The following is a 17044-nucleotide window of genomic DNA, read 5'->3' on the forward strand; positions in this document are numbered from 1 at the left end:
AACTGGGAGGTCTTATCGAGTCCAAGCAGATGGCCACTCCCCACTCACCAGACCTGCAGCTTCCCTGCCAAATTCTCCCCTCGAGCCTACCGGGCAACAGCACCAGTAACCTCCCCTTACCTTCAGGTATGGATCACAACCCTTCAATGAACGTCCTGATCCTCGGTACCAACCAGAGAGGGTTTTAACTGGCAGGCTGGCTACCGCCTCAAAGGACAAGGGTCCCAAGACCGCCATTCCCTTTTCGAGGGGGAATGGAGGAGCTGTTTCTTCCAACGTTAAGAGAATGAAATCCTACAAAGAAATTCCTGATCAGAACTATTCATCAATAGATCGGATGTATAGGGACGAAGGAACCAACTTGAGAACTTTACACCTACTGCCGGAATCCTGTCCATATGTTCTTGTTATCACGAGTGTCCCTAAACTTAAAACCAACATCTCCGAATCATGTATAGAACTGAAAAACAAGGTCATACATTGGTTACACAGTAATGTCAGATTTGCATTCCATATGGTATCCTCAATAATAATGGTGAGGAGGGTGGGTTGGGTGGATCCAATTAAGAACCCCGGCACAGGATTGTATTGTTATCAATTTTGATTCACCCACCCTTGTTCAGCAGCTCTCTTCGAATGTGTGCAAATCCAATCCTCTAGGGGAAGAAGTATCTTTGTGTAGACTCCAGGCTTTCTACCCTCACACAGTTACATCAGCTATTAAGGGGGCGCCAATGCCACCCAGCGGTTATACTAGTTCTCAGACGCAGCCTGCCCCCCAGATAGGATGCAGCTCCCTCTCACCCTCTCTTTCTGAAGTTGACTGACTAAAAGTTAGTCCCGCGTATGGCCCACCTAAGCCTCAAGGAACTAGAAACTGGGATAAGAACTATTTTGTAACCAGAACCAGTGGAACACAAGGAATAGGAATAGGTACTCCTGAGACTGACCAGACCTTTATTGTAGATATCAGAGGCCCCACACTAATCCTTTCACCAGCCCAGACAGAATTTTCCAGGATGGAAAATAGCCTCCCTCCTTCCCTTTGTGGTCAGAGTAGGGAGATCTGTACTTGGGGAGCTAGTAAGGAGGGCGAGGCTCATGAGAGCAACCCAGCCCCGGAATCAATAGGTTCTAACAACCATGGGTCTGCCCAACTGGTCCAGGTACCTGAACTGACCATGCCAGGCCCCAATTTAAGTGGGGCAAGTAACACTTAGGGTGATAATGTAGCAGAAATTCTAATCAAGGCTAGTCTAGTTACGGGTACCAAATCTTCCCATGGCACTTCACTCGCTAGAGGGTGTTTTACGGCTAAAACTCTCCAAGGCAGAACAGACGGTTTAGACACAGTTCTTAGCTGGAACATCGAAGGGCTGGAGAATAAAATGGGTATCCCTGAATGGGGCAAATTTATAGATGAACACAAAATATGCCTTTTTCAAGAAACGTGGTCATTGGAGCCCAAATATAGAATTGGTTTCAAAAGTTATTGGATCCCAGCAACCAAGGTGACCTCCGGGAGACCATCAGGCGGGCTGCTCATATGGCTCAGCTGCTCCCTCAAAAGTCGGGTTGAAGCAGTAGATATGGGCTGTCCCGATCTCATGGGTTTAACAATACCATCCCTGAAGGAGAAACCGCTCCTAATAATTAACATCTACAATAGGAGCCTGGGCAGTAAATATGAGTCAGACTCTTTGACTATTTTGGACAGTTTTCTCTCCTGCAAAACCTCCTCCCACCATGTTCTTATCGCAGGGGATTTTAATGTTACCTTTGAGCCCTACTCGATGGCCCAGGAACTATATAAAGAAGAGGACGCATATTGGGGCATCCCTCAATTGGTGTCAAGCAAAAGACTGAGAATGAACAGATTAACACACCAAGTCGTGGACATCACACTGGCACATCGTCTTCGGGCCTGCAACGGTCGTTCCCGCTCGGACGTTGATCTTCATCCTACATTCAGGCGTGGAGCCCAGAAGAGCCAGATAGATTATATTTTGCTTGACATTCGGTTGTGGGGTCATATGGCTGATATGAAGACTTTAGAACATGAGGAAAGTGATCATGAGCCATTGATCTTATCGGTCAGGGGTCTATTACCTCTACTTGAAGCCCCTTGTCCTAAGATTTACGAACAACAGCTTGCACTGACAAATAATAGACGGAATGTCAAATGGGAATTTGTGAACACTGACTTAGGTTCTATGACATCTTTGTATAGCCTGTTGGCTGATCAAATGGAGTGCATGTCCCTGCTTTCAGAAGATGGTGAAGGGCTCATAGCAGCCCATACACAATTATTTAATTATTTAAAACACCTTTTTACCAAAGAGATTGCTAGTAAAGCAAAAAAGAAGTGTAAGGCAAGGTGGTTTAGTGCTGCATGCAGGGAAGCACAGCACAAACTACTCAGAGCTCTAAGAGGGAGCCAGTCAGAGCTTATAAGGCAAGCAAGGAAAGATTATAAGCAGGTACTTAGCAGGGTCCGCAGGGGATGGGATGAGTCTAGATGGGCTTCCCTTCTGGAGTCTGCAAAAGTTAATGATACCGCGAGATTCTGGAAACTGGTGGCCGACGCCAGTGGGGAACCTAGCCGTCTGCCTGGTGCTTCAATACTCCCCGTAGAGTGGACAGATCACTTTGGCCGATTATATTCAGGGCCTATAGATGTTACTACTGGGGAACTGAACCATATTATGACCTTTGAGGCCACCCCGATTAAATTCACCCTGGCAGAAACCAAGGCTGCAATTGTTTCACTGAAATGGGGAAAGGCCCCAGGTCTTGATAAAATTCCAGGTGACCTGTACAAGTCAAATCCAGATATATGGGCCACATACCTGAATTTGGTTTCTAACGTAGTTGCTGCAGGAGCGCCTGTTCCGAGCTCCTGGAAGGGAGCGGAGATAGTTCCTATTTTTTAAAAAGGCAGTCCCTCTGACCCTGCCAATTACAGTCCAATTTCCTTACTTGACAATTTTCAAAAAATTGTTGCAAAGCAAGTCCTGTTTCATCTTGAAGAATGAATTCTAGAAACTAATGCCATTTCTAATTTGCAAGCAGGGTTTAGGCCAGCAGTCAGTACCATAGATCAAGTCTTAAGATTCCTAACAATCAAATGGAAGACTGTGGAAGTAGGAGGGGGTAACCTGTTTGTGGTCTTCATTGACCTCAGAGCCACATTTGATCTGGTCCCCAGGAACCAGCTATGGCTGACATTAGCCGATATGGGTATCCCCAATGGTCTTCTGAAACTTATGGTCCGACTATACGAGAACACCTACGCACAAATTAGGAGTGGTAAGGACGGCGAGTTAACAGATCCAGTCGCCATTGAAAGAGGAGTCAGACAGGGTTGTGTCCTAGCCCTTACCCTTTTCCTCCTATACATAAATAATTGCAATAATTATCTAGCAAACTGCACCAATAATTCTCCTAAATTGGCCGGGAATAAAGTGCCATGCCTGCTGTATGCGGATGACACTATCCTGTTGGCCAAAACATCTATGGGAATCCAAAATCTGGTTAATCAGTTTTGTCTATTTTGTAGAGATTATGGGGTGGATATTAATGCCAAGAAAACAAAACTTATGATATATAGCACCCCGAACAAGAAGATAAAAGCAAATATAGTAATGGATTCAGTCCTTTTGGAGAGGGCAACGGAGTACGATTATCTGGGCATTAGATTATCGGACAAGGGAACTTGGGATGCAGCCATAAGAAAAGGGGCACTTATTATCAGCCAAAGAGGTGGAGTGCTAGAACGAAAGGCTAATACCGTAGCAAGCCCCCCTCTGATCCTTATTTCTGAAATTTATAAAGTCCAAATCCGTGCTGCTGCCCTGTATGGAGCGGAACTCTGGGGTTCATACAGACAATTGGATACCCTTCAAACCAAAAAAAACAATTTGTTCAGACACATATCTAGACTAGGATAGGGCACACCTATGATTCCCCTAAGATTAGACCTGGGTATAAATAGCATTAAAGACAGGAAGCTTAAGGCCACTTCTATATTGGGTTCGATTATGGAAAACGGAAGAACTTGAGCCCTTCAGGACAGCAATCAAAGATCTTATACCACCTTCCCAGGGATGGGAAAAGGTTCGTTGGTTGAGGGAGATGAAATCAGCCTCGGTTAAGCTGGGCTGCCCCCATTATTGGGAGAATCCTGAGATGATCCCTGCTAACGCTAGATTGTTGATCAAAGAGAGACATCTATCACTGTCTGACTTCTTAAATTTTTAATCAGTTTTACTGTCTGGAGTTTCAATGCCTGATTTTATATAGAGATGTGCCACACAACAGCTTTTACGTTATTATTATTTTACTGTTCAGGGTTATGTACAGGGTAAGATCCAGAGACTATTCCGAGCACCTCTTTCACCCCACCTATTTATGTAATCTTTCTCAGGCAGCTACTGGACCCCTACTTTTTTTACTATTGTTCCTTTTATTGTGTACTGGTTTATGGTTTTTATCTTTCTGTACGTATGTATATATTTTTAAATCTTTTAAATGGCCCAAATTTGGACCGAATAAACTATTGATTGAGAGACATTGGGGAACAATTTATGATGATTTTTTTCACCGCAATGGGCTAGATCGGCTGACAACAGAGTTTCTGCTGGCCAAACACGAACCCCGGCCCGAGAATTTCTTGGATCTCCCCATACCAGCACGTGCCCGAGCCTTATTCCTTCAGTTCAGATATGGAACATTAGCAGTCAACAGCTACACGGCCCGTTGGTCGATCATCAGTCCCATGTCTGATAAATGCATGAACTGACACTTATGTAAGGAAACTCCTGAGCATGTTTTATTTTTCTGCCCCTTGTATACATTCCCTAGAGGAAAGTGGATTATCCCCTTGTGCAAGGTACTGCTACTGCATGATCGAACCACTGCCCATAGATTATGCAAATATGATACTTCCACGTTGATAGTAAGCTCTGTCTCCAAATATTTGTCAGCAGCATGGACAATTCGTAGCAGGACTATTTTAGATCTTAGTCTAATTGCTGAAGAGAGGACCAGCAGCTAGTGGACAAGGATTTTAGACGATTAGGGAACCTAAATACGATTATTTGTGTTGGTTCACCTATGATATTAGATTTTATCCTTGTCTGTGTTTTTTACTGGGTTTTCTCATGTAACTGATTCATAGTAGCGCAGCATATAGCTCTTTGTAAATGGTAAAATTAATTTCTCATTCATAATTTACTCAAGAAATTAGGTTAATTTTATGGTACCCTTTTAAATGTTTGGTTTTTAATTCTCGCAAGTATGAAATATTTTATGAACTATTACGAACCACTTTTTATGTATAATTTGCATTAGAACAGTTTTTATAGGTAACATTAGAAAAGATTTAGTATACTATCTGTTTCTTTTTTAAACTGTCTTGGTAAATGGTATCCAATAAGCTAGGAGCCATCAACTAAGGAGTATCATTTAACATTTGGTCTGTTGGACAAGGAGTGTATTAATTGTATCTCTGTTTTTCTTTGGATGTATGGTTCATTTTTATGCTTTTTAATGGTCTAATTTTAGACGAATAAACTAAAAAAAAATCTGGTTCTCCATCAGCCTTTTCATGGTAGTTTTACTGTTATGAAAAGGCTGGCGGAACACAGATGCAGGGGCCACAGGGGTGCTTCTGCACTGCCCATGCCCGTGGCCCATTGTTTGTAGCTTTTAGTGATTTATCATTTTTTATTTAATCGCTAATAGTAATTATTAATGTTGTAGCAGTTTATGTGGTTTGTATGGGTGCAGGGTAGGAATTCAATTAAGTATAATTAACAATTATTTACTAATTTCTTATTAAGTATTTTATTGATTGTTAATTATGTAAATTGTGTAATTATTATGTTTATAAGTTATATATTAGGTGCAGGTTGTAGGGTTTGTAGGGGTATAGGGTGGGAAATTATTTGTTTGATTAATCATTAATTATTAACATAATAATTATTTAATTGGTTGTTAATTATGTAATTTGTGAAATAAGTATACTTTTAAAGTTATCTATCAGGTGCTGGTTGTTGGGTTTCTAGGGGTATGGGTTAGAAGTTAACCATTATTTATTAGTTTCTTATTAATTATTCAACTGAATATTAATTGTGTATATTGCGCAATCATTGTATGTTTTTTAGGTTATGTATTAGGTGTGGGCTGTTGTGTTTGTAGGGGCATAGGATGGGAAGTTATTTACGTAACAGTTAATTAACAAATAAATATTCATTTATTTATTTAATTATTAAATATGTTAATTGTGTTATACTTATTTATTTTACATATATTTTAAGTGTGGGCTGCTAGGTTTGTGGGAGTATAGTGTGGGAACATAATTAAATAATACATTAATAACATGTTTTAATTCATAATTATTTATTGCATGTTTTAATAATCATGTAAATTGTTTAATTGTATTTCTTTATATATATATATATATATATATATATATATATATATATATTATTCTTAAGAAGAGGTTTCTATTTGTGGTCTACTAATATGGTTATTAAAATATGTTATGTGTTTGAAGTGAAATATTTCCCTACTGCTGCACTGGCAGGAGTGGGATTAGTAAATGTTAGCCCTCTGGAGTCCAATACTTTCCCTACTGATGTACAGACTGGAGTGGTAATAGTAAATTTAACCCCTTCAAGTCCAACGCATACCCTACTGTTGCAAAGACTGGAGTAGGAATAGTAAGATTTATACCATTGAAGTCCAACTCTTTCCCTACTGTTGTACAGACTGAAGTGGTAATAGTAAATTTTACTCATCCGAAGTCCAACCCTTTCCGATTGTTGCACAGACTCGAGGGGAAATAGTGTATCTATTATTTTCTGACTTAAATATTTATTTGTAATATTTTTCACACACACATATATATATATATATTTTTTAAATTTTATATTATTTGTTTACATACAGATTTTAAAAAAATGTTGTAATATTTTTGTTTAATACTTTTTTATTTTATAGTTTTTATATTTAATTCTTTGGTCATTTACTTTAATGTTTTGTATTTATGTTTTCTTTTTTGTATGTTTCATTTAAATCTATATAAATATACATCATGTTTTTGTAGTAGAAAATAAAAAAAATAAAAACAATTAAGATAAATTAGAAAATATTTTTTTTATTAATAGTCTTACAGTCTTACATTATACATCCTCATATATATAAACATATATATAAAACCTACCGGCGGTTACCAGTAAGTAATTATATTTACAAACTAGTTTCCATACGAAAAACGTTTTTTGTTTTGCTAATATCTTTGGCATCTTTTGACAAATTCTCACTGAATTTTCAAAACTAGTTTGCCAGTCACTACAGCTATTGTCTGTAAAGTTTCAGGGTTATCTGTCAAGTGATTGCCGAGAAGAAGGGGGGGTCACAAAACACGCTTTCTCTATGCAATTTCCCGCATGGACTTTAAACCTGACTACAACCCAAATCACTGAACAAAATTACACCAAGTTTGTCAGGAAGCTAGAACTTGGTCCAGAAAGATCTCTCTTGTAATTTGGTGCAGACCTGTTCAGTAGTTTTGGAGCTATTAAAGTAGAAAGATTTATGTATATCTAGAGATGTGGATCTCCACGGATCCTCTGCAGATCCGGGATTTGTGGATCCACGTGCCAATAGCAACGCAGTGATTGGCTGGCCTCAACCTTAGAGGAAAGTTGCAGCCGCCATTTTGTTCATCTGGACTTCGTTCCCTGCAGGAAATCTAACATTTCAAAGTGATAGAAGGTGTTAGAATAGAGGTTCTCTGACCCCATGGAACTGATTGAGGGGGTCTGTGAGGAACCCCTCAGGGCAGTGCTTAATTTGTAAAATCATATGTGTCAGGGCCCTTGCCAGGAGGCCACAGCAGCTTTCACTACATATTGTCACTGCCAGTGATGCCAATGGCTCTACCTACACAGCTTCTAACCATCACAATGCTACAAGTGTGACAGTCCATACTGTCTGAGGCCCCCAAATCTATAAGAATGACTTGGGCAGGTCTTAGTTGTATTTTGAATCAGTAACCAACTATTGTCCTGCTCATCTTTAAATTACAAAAAAACAGCACCACCATGTGGCAGCTGTCAAATGCCGGTGTTGGCAATTAAGTGCCGATGCCGAGCACCAGAAACGACAAGCTCAAATGAAGGAGTGCCTCATGGGCAAGGAATTGTCCAGAAAGGTTTTTTTTTTGTGCACAAGGATCTACAGATCCACCTGGATCCTCACGGATTGGGGTGGATTCAGGTGGATCCATGGATCCTCACTGATTCGGGTGGATTCATGGATCCTGACTCCAATTTTTAAAAAACAGACACACCCACTCACAGACCCACACACCTACTAATACACTTACACACTCCCACGCCTCCTTACACACCCACACAACCACTCACACACCTATCTGCACACCCATACAGCCACTCATATACACACTCCTAGACCCACAAAACCACTCACACACTTGCTCACAGATCCACAGAGCACTCACACAACCACTCACACAACCACTTATACACGACGCAACCACTCATACACCCACTCACACACTCACAGAACCACTACCATACCCACCCACAGACCCACACAGACACTCAAACACCCACTCACACACTTACCCACACACTCATAAACTGGCTGACAGACCTACCAGACCACTACCACATCCGCTCACATACCCAAACAGCTACTCATACACCCATTCACACAGTCATACATACACTCACAGACCCACAAAACCACTAACACATGCACCACAAATCCACATAGCCACTAACTTGGCCATTCACACCCCTCGCACACTCCCACACCCACTCACAGTTCTTAAAACCACTACCACACACAGTCACAAACCCACACAGCCACTCACGCACCCACTCACACAACCATTCACACCTGCTCACAGACCCACCAAACCACTACTACGCCTTTTTACAGACCCACACAGCCACTCACACACCCACTCACACACCCAGTCACACACTCACACACCCACTCTCACACCCACACCCACACACCGGCACACAGACCAACCATACCACTACCATAACCACTCACAGACACACACAGCCACTGACACAGCCAGTCACACACCCATTCACACACTCACACACCCTGTCACAGACCCACAAAACTACTCACACACACACTCACTCACACACCCACACAGCCACCCATGGACCCACTTACACATTGGAGTACAATTTATATTTAAAAAAACTAAGGTTACAGCGGCATTATAGTTAGGAGATAGCATTAAAAATGGTAAACATTCAAAGGTTACAGGGGCATTATAGTTAGGTTCAGATTCTACAAACACAAAAACACAGAAATTCACCAGTTATAACTTGCATCCTCGCCATGCATTACTAATTTCCTCCCATATTACATTACTCATGACATCATCAATAATATCACTGCAACATTTGCAGTGAAATTATTGATGAGAAAACAGTGCATGGCGGGGGCGCCACTTATAGTTACCTTGGTGCCAGAAAACATTCCAAAATAAAAATATAGGGCACAGAAAGAGGCGAGTTGCACAGAGCCACTTCAGAAATATTATGGGTATATTTTGTGCTCTCCTGATTTTGCATGAACTAGCACAATAATGCTCTACACATTATTTTTGCCTTCCATGAGAATTCAAGAGAATTAAGTTGTTAATAATGCCTTCTGAACTTGGCCCCTTTACCAGTGCTGATAATGAGTAAATAAATGAATAAAAATAAATGTGAAACCTTATAGTTATCTTTAAATGTTGTATGTTAGAATACTGTGGCAGAAATATCAGTATACAAAAATATTGTAGCCTAACTATTGAGTCCCAAAATATTGTGGATTTAAGTTTATTTAGATAAGTAAAGATTTACTATTCTTAACTCTACATATTCATAACTTGAACAGCGATTGAGGAGGTTTGAATCTAGACACATGCTCAATTTGAATAGTAAAATGCCCACCGGGCTGAATTCTGAAGAAACATTTTACACATATCTGTAATTTGATTTTCTCAGCACATCTTCTCTGTTCCTTTCAGCCAACAAGTGGAACTGTGATTTGAGTGTCATTTTAACTTTTGAAGTGATTTAGTTCTGTTTAGTTTTTCAGTATTTTGTTTGTTGGATCACTGATGAGAGACACTAGTGCAAGGAAGTGCTTTATTTTATTTTTCATTTCAGTTTTCTCAACCAATTAGATTGGTACATGCCTCTGCACTTAACATTTCTAGTGTTTCTAAAGTAAAGTAGTACACATGAATTACCCCTTGAATCTACAGAAAGCACAGTGCTTCGTGTCTGAATTTAGATATGTAACTCTCTAATGGAATTTCATTTTGATGGTTTGTGGCGCATTTTGATGAGTGTAATGTGTAAATGCCCACTTGGGCTATATGTGTGTATGACTCAGAAATGGATGATTTTATGTCGACACTGCAATAAATTATTAGCCCACGTGGGCTTTATGCTAAGTGTAATTGGACGCAATTGACAATATGTAATATTTCGCCAAATGAGTTTGACTTAACCATGTTGTTTGAAGTTTTACACTTGCTGTATATGCTTGAGTTGATATGCTTTAGGTGATTTAATTTTAATTTTGGCTCAGTGTCAGGATGATTTGTGTTATACTTTTTATGTTAGACAGAGCACTCAAGAACGCGCGCAGTTGTGCAACTTTTAAATTTCAAATTGAGACCACACACGACTTGGGGTAGTGTTAAAATGCAAAATGTAAACAGATCATCATTGTACTTTCAATTTATATTGCTTTTTTTTAAAACAGTTTAGATTATGCAATGAATTACATACATTTTTGACATGTATCGCTCCTAGGTGTTTCTTCTTTTTGTTGTTTGTTCAACATGTTACAATATAAATGTAATAAGCAATAATATGGTGTTTACTTGTGTGAGAAAGGCTGGTCACATGCCCGAAACGCGTCATGGTTTGGTCACACTGAATCAATTTATTTACTTTGAGACAATGGATCCCGTGCAGGCAGGGAGAAATATACATATATTGTACCATATGTGGCTGTAGATACACATGCTCTGCATGGCCTTTCCATCTAGTTTTTGACCCGGATGTTTGTAACTTGTTCTTCCAAGCAGTTTGTGTCTCAAGACTCCACCCTTGGTCGACAGTGTACCAGGGCACCTCCTCCATCTCAGATTATTTTCTTCCACTATCGGGATCGGACACATGTCCACAATGGATGTGCTTCATTCCAGTTTTCATGGCGCTAGCTACTTGCCTTTCGAACACCATGATGAGAACAACACCACTGTGCTGTGGAAAGTTTCCCCCTGTGATTCCCAGGACTTCTGACTTGACTGTCACCGATCGTTAGCTTTCAACGCATCATGCCCTCGGAGTCCAGCCTTGACAACCTTGAGTTTTCTCTTTTGTATGTTGGAGACTACACCTAGGGTGATGGTACATATTTTACACTTTTCCAGTTCTGCCCTAGGTGTAACACTGAATACCTCTGGAGAGACAAGTATGGCATTTGTAATCTGAGCTGTGCACAAACTGCGCTGTGAGAAGCACCTCCAGTAATGGAGAGAACAGTGCTGGGTTCACGGTAAGATGCAGCTGCAAGCCTCATCCTCATGCTCAGCACCGATGAGGAAGAGGCAGGGCACTCTTTCATTCTAGCAGTCTAGGGAGGGAAGAGCCCAGGGCTCATCTTCTCTGAACCCTCTGAAGCAGAATAGTAGAAGGTGCTAGAACTTGTCGTGAACATGCACCAGCTCACACCCTGGGCCAGAAGACCTGATTATTGCACCATGCTGCATCATTTTTTAATGCTGCCTCAACGACAGGCTCATTCATTTTTTGATCTAGATCCTACTGAGCATCTAAAAACTATAATGATTTTTATTGATCAATGATTTTCTGGTTTGCTGAATTAGAAAAATGTGTACTTAGTTTGGTTTGAATGCTCCTTTGCATGGTAAAGACTAAGGGCATCAGTACGAGGTGGCTTTCACAAGACCGCCAGCCTTGCTGTGATGGTCGGACCGCCGTGGCCATGGCGGTCCAAATGTCATATTACAAGTTTGGCCGTCGGACCGCTATCGGATCGCCATCTCCACCACGATCCTAGATCCCAATGGGGTGACGGCAGTCTTGGTTGCAATCAGCCAGGGCAGCGCTGCACTCAGCACTGTCCTGCTGATTACAACCTTATACTCCGCCAGCCTTTTCATGGCGGTTTCACCAACATGAAAAGGCTAGCAGAGAACAAGTGCAGGGCCTCCCTGCCAATGCCATCAGAATGTGCATGAAAAGAAATGTGCACAACTTAGCTCACTAGAGGGCAGGATGAACCTTGTTCCTTAGACAGACGAATGAGGTAAAGCTAGTTGAGGCTGATACTGGTAAAAATGCATTTGAGGGTCAAGAACTTAGATATGGTTTGAGCTTTACACTTACAGGTTCTAATTGACTGTTTTGGCTTAAAAGCTCTTAACAGGACGCTTTTTCTGTAATATTTATCAAATACCATAGAGCTAAACAATCTATAACACTATAATTTGCATTGAATGTGTAGTGATATTAAGCATCAATTTGGTTATATTATCTTTTCAGCTTCACATTCTGCAAATGCACTACGATAACCAGAAGGACATGCAACAAGAGTAGTGAAAGAAGGGCCATTTAAAGACAGAGATAAAAAGGAGAGGCTAGTGATATGATAAAGACTATGGTCGAAATATGTTATTTCTTTTGCTTCCTTCCATTATAGTAAATAGGACAATTGGAAACTGCCGATCCTGGATCGCCACCACATTAGGGGCCTCATTATGAGTTTGGTTGTCTGACTGCCAGACTGCTGCAGTTGGGGCTCCCAAAAGATCGCCATGTTAGTGGTTATACAGACCGCTGTATTACGAGTTACACAGCCAAGCCCGCCGAAATCCAGCCAAGATGCCGACACCGCCAGGACTCTGGAGGGCAGGAAAGAGGCAGTCCGATCACCGGTACCAGCAGCCCCCCAACCAACTACCAAACCTATTACAAGTCACAAATCGCCATGGAGGTCTTCCAACAGCGGTGACCACCAGTAATACACAACACCACATTGGATAGATTTGAAAACAACACAGCTGACACACATTCACACACCCGATACACCTTCCAACCACACCATAAAAACACCCCTTCACACAACACAGTCCTTTGCATCTACAACACCACATACAGCAACAGCAGTGCAAAGATTAGAACAGGCACCATTCCACCTCACAAAAGCCACACATTTCACATCCTCACCCCCCCAAACACGTTTGCACCCTATCACAACATTCACTGCACACCACACACTCATCACTCAGCACCTACAAATTGTTTTATTTTATTTTCCCACCTTTTTTTCAGTCACTATGTCACCCCAAAACATCCATGATTCACAGATGAGGAGCTAAGGGTCATGGTGGATGAAATCATTAAAGTAGAGCCACATCTATTTGGCGCCCAATTCCAGCAGACTACTATCGCTAGGAAAATAAAAATGTGGCAAATAATAGTAGACAGAGTGAATTCTGTAGGCAGCTATCTGCGCACAAGGGACAATGTTGGTCATTCCGACCTAGGCGGGCGGCGGTTGCCGCCCGCCCGTCGGAAGCCGCCTGAATACCGCCCCGCGGTCAATAGACCGCGAGGGGTATTCTGACTTTCCCGCTGGGCCGGCGGGCGATCTGATTCAGATCACCCGCCGGCCCAGCGGGAAAGCGCCTTCCACAAGGAAGCCGGCTCGGAATCGAGCCGGCGGAGTGGAAGGCGTGCGACGGGTGCAGCAGCACCCGTCGCGCTTTTCAGTGTCTGCATCGCAGACACTGAAAAGTCTAGTTGGGCCCTGTTAGGGGGCCCCTGCCGTGCCCATGCCATGGGCATGGGCACGGCAGGGGCCCCCAGGGGCCCCGCGACCCCCCCTACCGCCATCCTGTTCATGGCGGCTTTCCCGCCATGAACAGGATGGCGGTAGGGGGGGTCAGAATCCCCTCGGCGGCGCAGCGATCTGCGCCGCCTTGGAGGATTCTAAGGGGCAGTGGAAAACCGGCGGGAGACCGCCGGTTTTCCCGTTCTGACCGCGGCCAAAGCGCCGCGGTCAGAATGACCAAGGGAGCACCGCCGGCCTGTCGGCGGTGCTCCCGCCCCCGTTGGCCCTGGCGGTAGAGAACCGCCAGGGTCAGAATGAGGGCCAATGTCAGGAAAAGTGTAACAACCTCAGGGGGAAGGTCCTTTCCATGGTCGTCAGGCACTAGCTGGCGGTAGTTAAGACTGGTGGTGGTCCTCCACCACTTCCCCCACAGTTCACATCATGGGAGGAGAAGGTCTTAGCCATCCTGCATCCAGAATACCTGGGGGAGTGGAGTCGGGTACGTCACAACTACAAAATTAGCTCACCAAAATGTATTGGCATGCATGCTCACTGATCACCTTTGCCTACCCACAATTCCACCCCACTCAAAAGCCCAGTGTCCACCCTCTTTGGCCTCCAAAATGTCAAGGTACACTCATGTGGGGGAACAACATCTCAGTATACTGGGTGTATCTCAGGGATTGACAGCACTATAAGGCCCAGCAGGCACTGTTTCACTATCCCTAATACCAGAACAGTGTATCCTACTAAACATGACCTCCTTTGACAACACATTGGAGTGATCCAACCTAAATGTATTGTGTGTGGGAATGACAGGCAAAGACTGCAATGCTAAGGCCAGCAGAGGCTGGTAATGTCACGCCACTCAGCCACAAATGTGTTCTCTTCTACTGTGACCATTCTCACTCAAATCTGCCATTCCACTATCCTCACCTGGGGGGATTTCTAATGTATAGTGTTTGGGGAGGACAGGCAATGACAGTAATGATAAGGCCACTATGCACTGGTAATGTCATTCCACTCAGCCACAACTGTGTTCTCTTCTACTATGAACATTCTCCCTCTAATCAGCCATTCAGTTGCACTCGCCTGAGGGCATTTCCAAAGTATAGTGTGTGGGTAGGACAGGCAGTGACAGCAATAATAAGGCCAGCAGGCACTGGGACCCTCACTACACTTTGCCAATACAGTGTACTCTGGTACTATGACCATTGTACCCCTACTAAGCTACTCAAATGTACCCACCTGAGGGGATCTCAACTGTATAGTGTGTGGGGAGGGCAGACTATGATAGCAATGCTAAAGGCCAGCAGGCAGTGTCTACCCAATGCAAAACACCTGCACACTATGCTTCTGTTCAAACATCCTATCACATCAATTTGCAATGAAAATATACTCACCTGAGAGGATGACATACATATGCTGTTTGTAGTACTTGGTGTAACATTAATGGTAATTCCAGGAGGAACAGTCCCTCTGACTACAATAACCAGCACACTGTCCACATGAGATTGTGCTGCTGTCTGTTAACTCACCAGTGCATTTTACACACGTGGGAGGGAGCAAGAAACAGACCATGCTACACTCTGCGATGTGCACAATCAACAAGATCCATCGTGAGCTGCTTAGCCAAGATGTAAACAGTGTGGGCAAAAAGGACAGCCAAACCTGTGTACAAAATCAATGAAAGACAAGCAAAGGTATCAAGATGCCTCATCTAAATGCATGTGGCAGTATACAAATTCACAATGCACTGACAATTTGTTGATAGCTAACATATGTAACTAAATGGTTCTGGCTCTGCATACATGACAGTCTACTAGGTCCCAAGATGACCTAAGCCACATCATGCCCAGCCACTGTTTTGACTGCACTGCTGGAATGATAGGAGTCCATGAATAGTCATCCAAGTACCAAGATAATCACACATTCTGTAGCAAGGTGACTTGAAATAGAATTGCTCACTACCTCAAACGTCAGGTCCATACAGCTGATAGCAGGTGTGCCTCTCACATAAAGGGAAAAATGCAAAACTAAAGTGTACTTCTAGTTAAGCAAATGTCACTGTAAACTGTTGGAGGTACATATCACAATACAACCTTTAACATACTGTCTCTCGCTTCAACAGGTCTATCTACCACTGGGAATATGGAGATCCCTCAAGAGACTGACCGCCACCTTCCCCCCCAGATGAAGCCCTCAGTTCCTCAGTTAGGATACAACTCCTGGACATGTGGACATTGATGACGACGCTGGCTCATCAGGGGAACCTGGTTAGATGACATCGGTCAGCCTCACCCTGACCACATCGCCTCCTCCCAGCCCCGTTGCGACATCTCAGCGAACCAGTCACCCCCCAAACCTGTGTCTCGAGGACAGATTTCACCATTTTGTGCCTCCCAATCCATGTACCTGAGTCCCATCTAGAAACCTTGGACAATGATGGACCTGGACCCAGTGGTAGGGGCCTGCCTCAGAAACTGCTGCCTGTACAGCTGAAGAACCCCCCTGCAAGCGGGGATGTCCACCCAAAAATCCAGGAGGTGCAGATGCCAAGACCTCAACACTGCCAGGAAGTGAGCTCTTCTGATGGAACTCCTTTGTCTGCCACAGATTCACTCTGTTGACTGTTTTTCAACCACTTACCATTTTCCAGGATAGTAGGACACTGGACTTTGGACTTCAAATGTTGTGGCAGATATTCTGATTACATCCACCATGACTGATCCTTTCACTGTTTTTCTCTTTTTTCCCTTAATATACACCTTTGAGTTCAAAACACCTGTAAATAAACACAACTAGCACTCAATCTATCCCTAACATTGTTTATTCAAATATTTTGAGATGTTCCATGTGAAAATCATGTGATGCAAATGAGGTCTTTATGAGAATGCCAATGTAAGGAGGGATATGCCACGGATTGTGTCAGGCTGAGGATCACTACCAAAACAATAACAGAAGTGACCTGTCACCCCAAACTGTTTATTTACACTGTACAGCCCAAAGGCTGCAAAAATCTCTGGACTCTCATAGCCAAGAATGACTAAACATTGATGCTCACTAGTGCCTGTGTATGTTTGCTCACTGCAAAACTAGACATCTGTCCTGGTATTGA

General features: G+C 42.8%; 1 long non-coding RNA gene across 1 annotated transcript in view; it reads left to right on the top strand.

Annotated features, from left to right (window-relative positions):
- LOC138258709 (uncharacterized) overlaps positions 1-16166 on the top strand; it is an 81940-nt gene extending 65774 nt beyond the window's left edge. Inside the window, exon 3 of the long non-coding RNA XR_011198516.1 lies at positions 16058-16166. This is a non-coding gene — a long non-coding RNA (uncharacterized lncRNA). The remainder of the gene's footprint in view (positions 1-16057) is intronic.
- The last annotated feature ends 878 nt before the right edge of the window (positions 16167-17044 follow it).

The sequence above is a fragment of the Pleurodeles waltl genome, chromosome 9, assembly GCF_031143425.1.
Source record: "Pleurodeles waltl isolate 20211129_DDA chromosome 9, aPleWal1.hap1.20221129, whole genome shotgun sequence".
Classification (NCBI taxonomy): Eukaryota; Metazoa; Chordata; class Amphibia; order Caudata; family Salamandridae; genus Pleurodeles; species Pleurodeles waltl.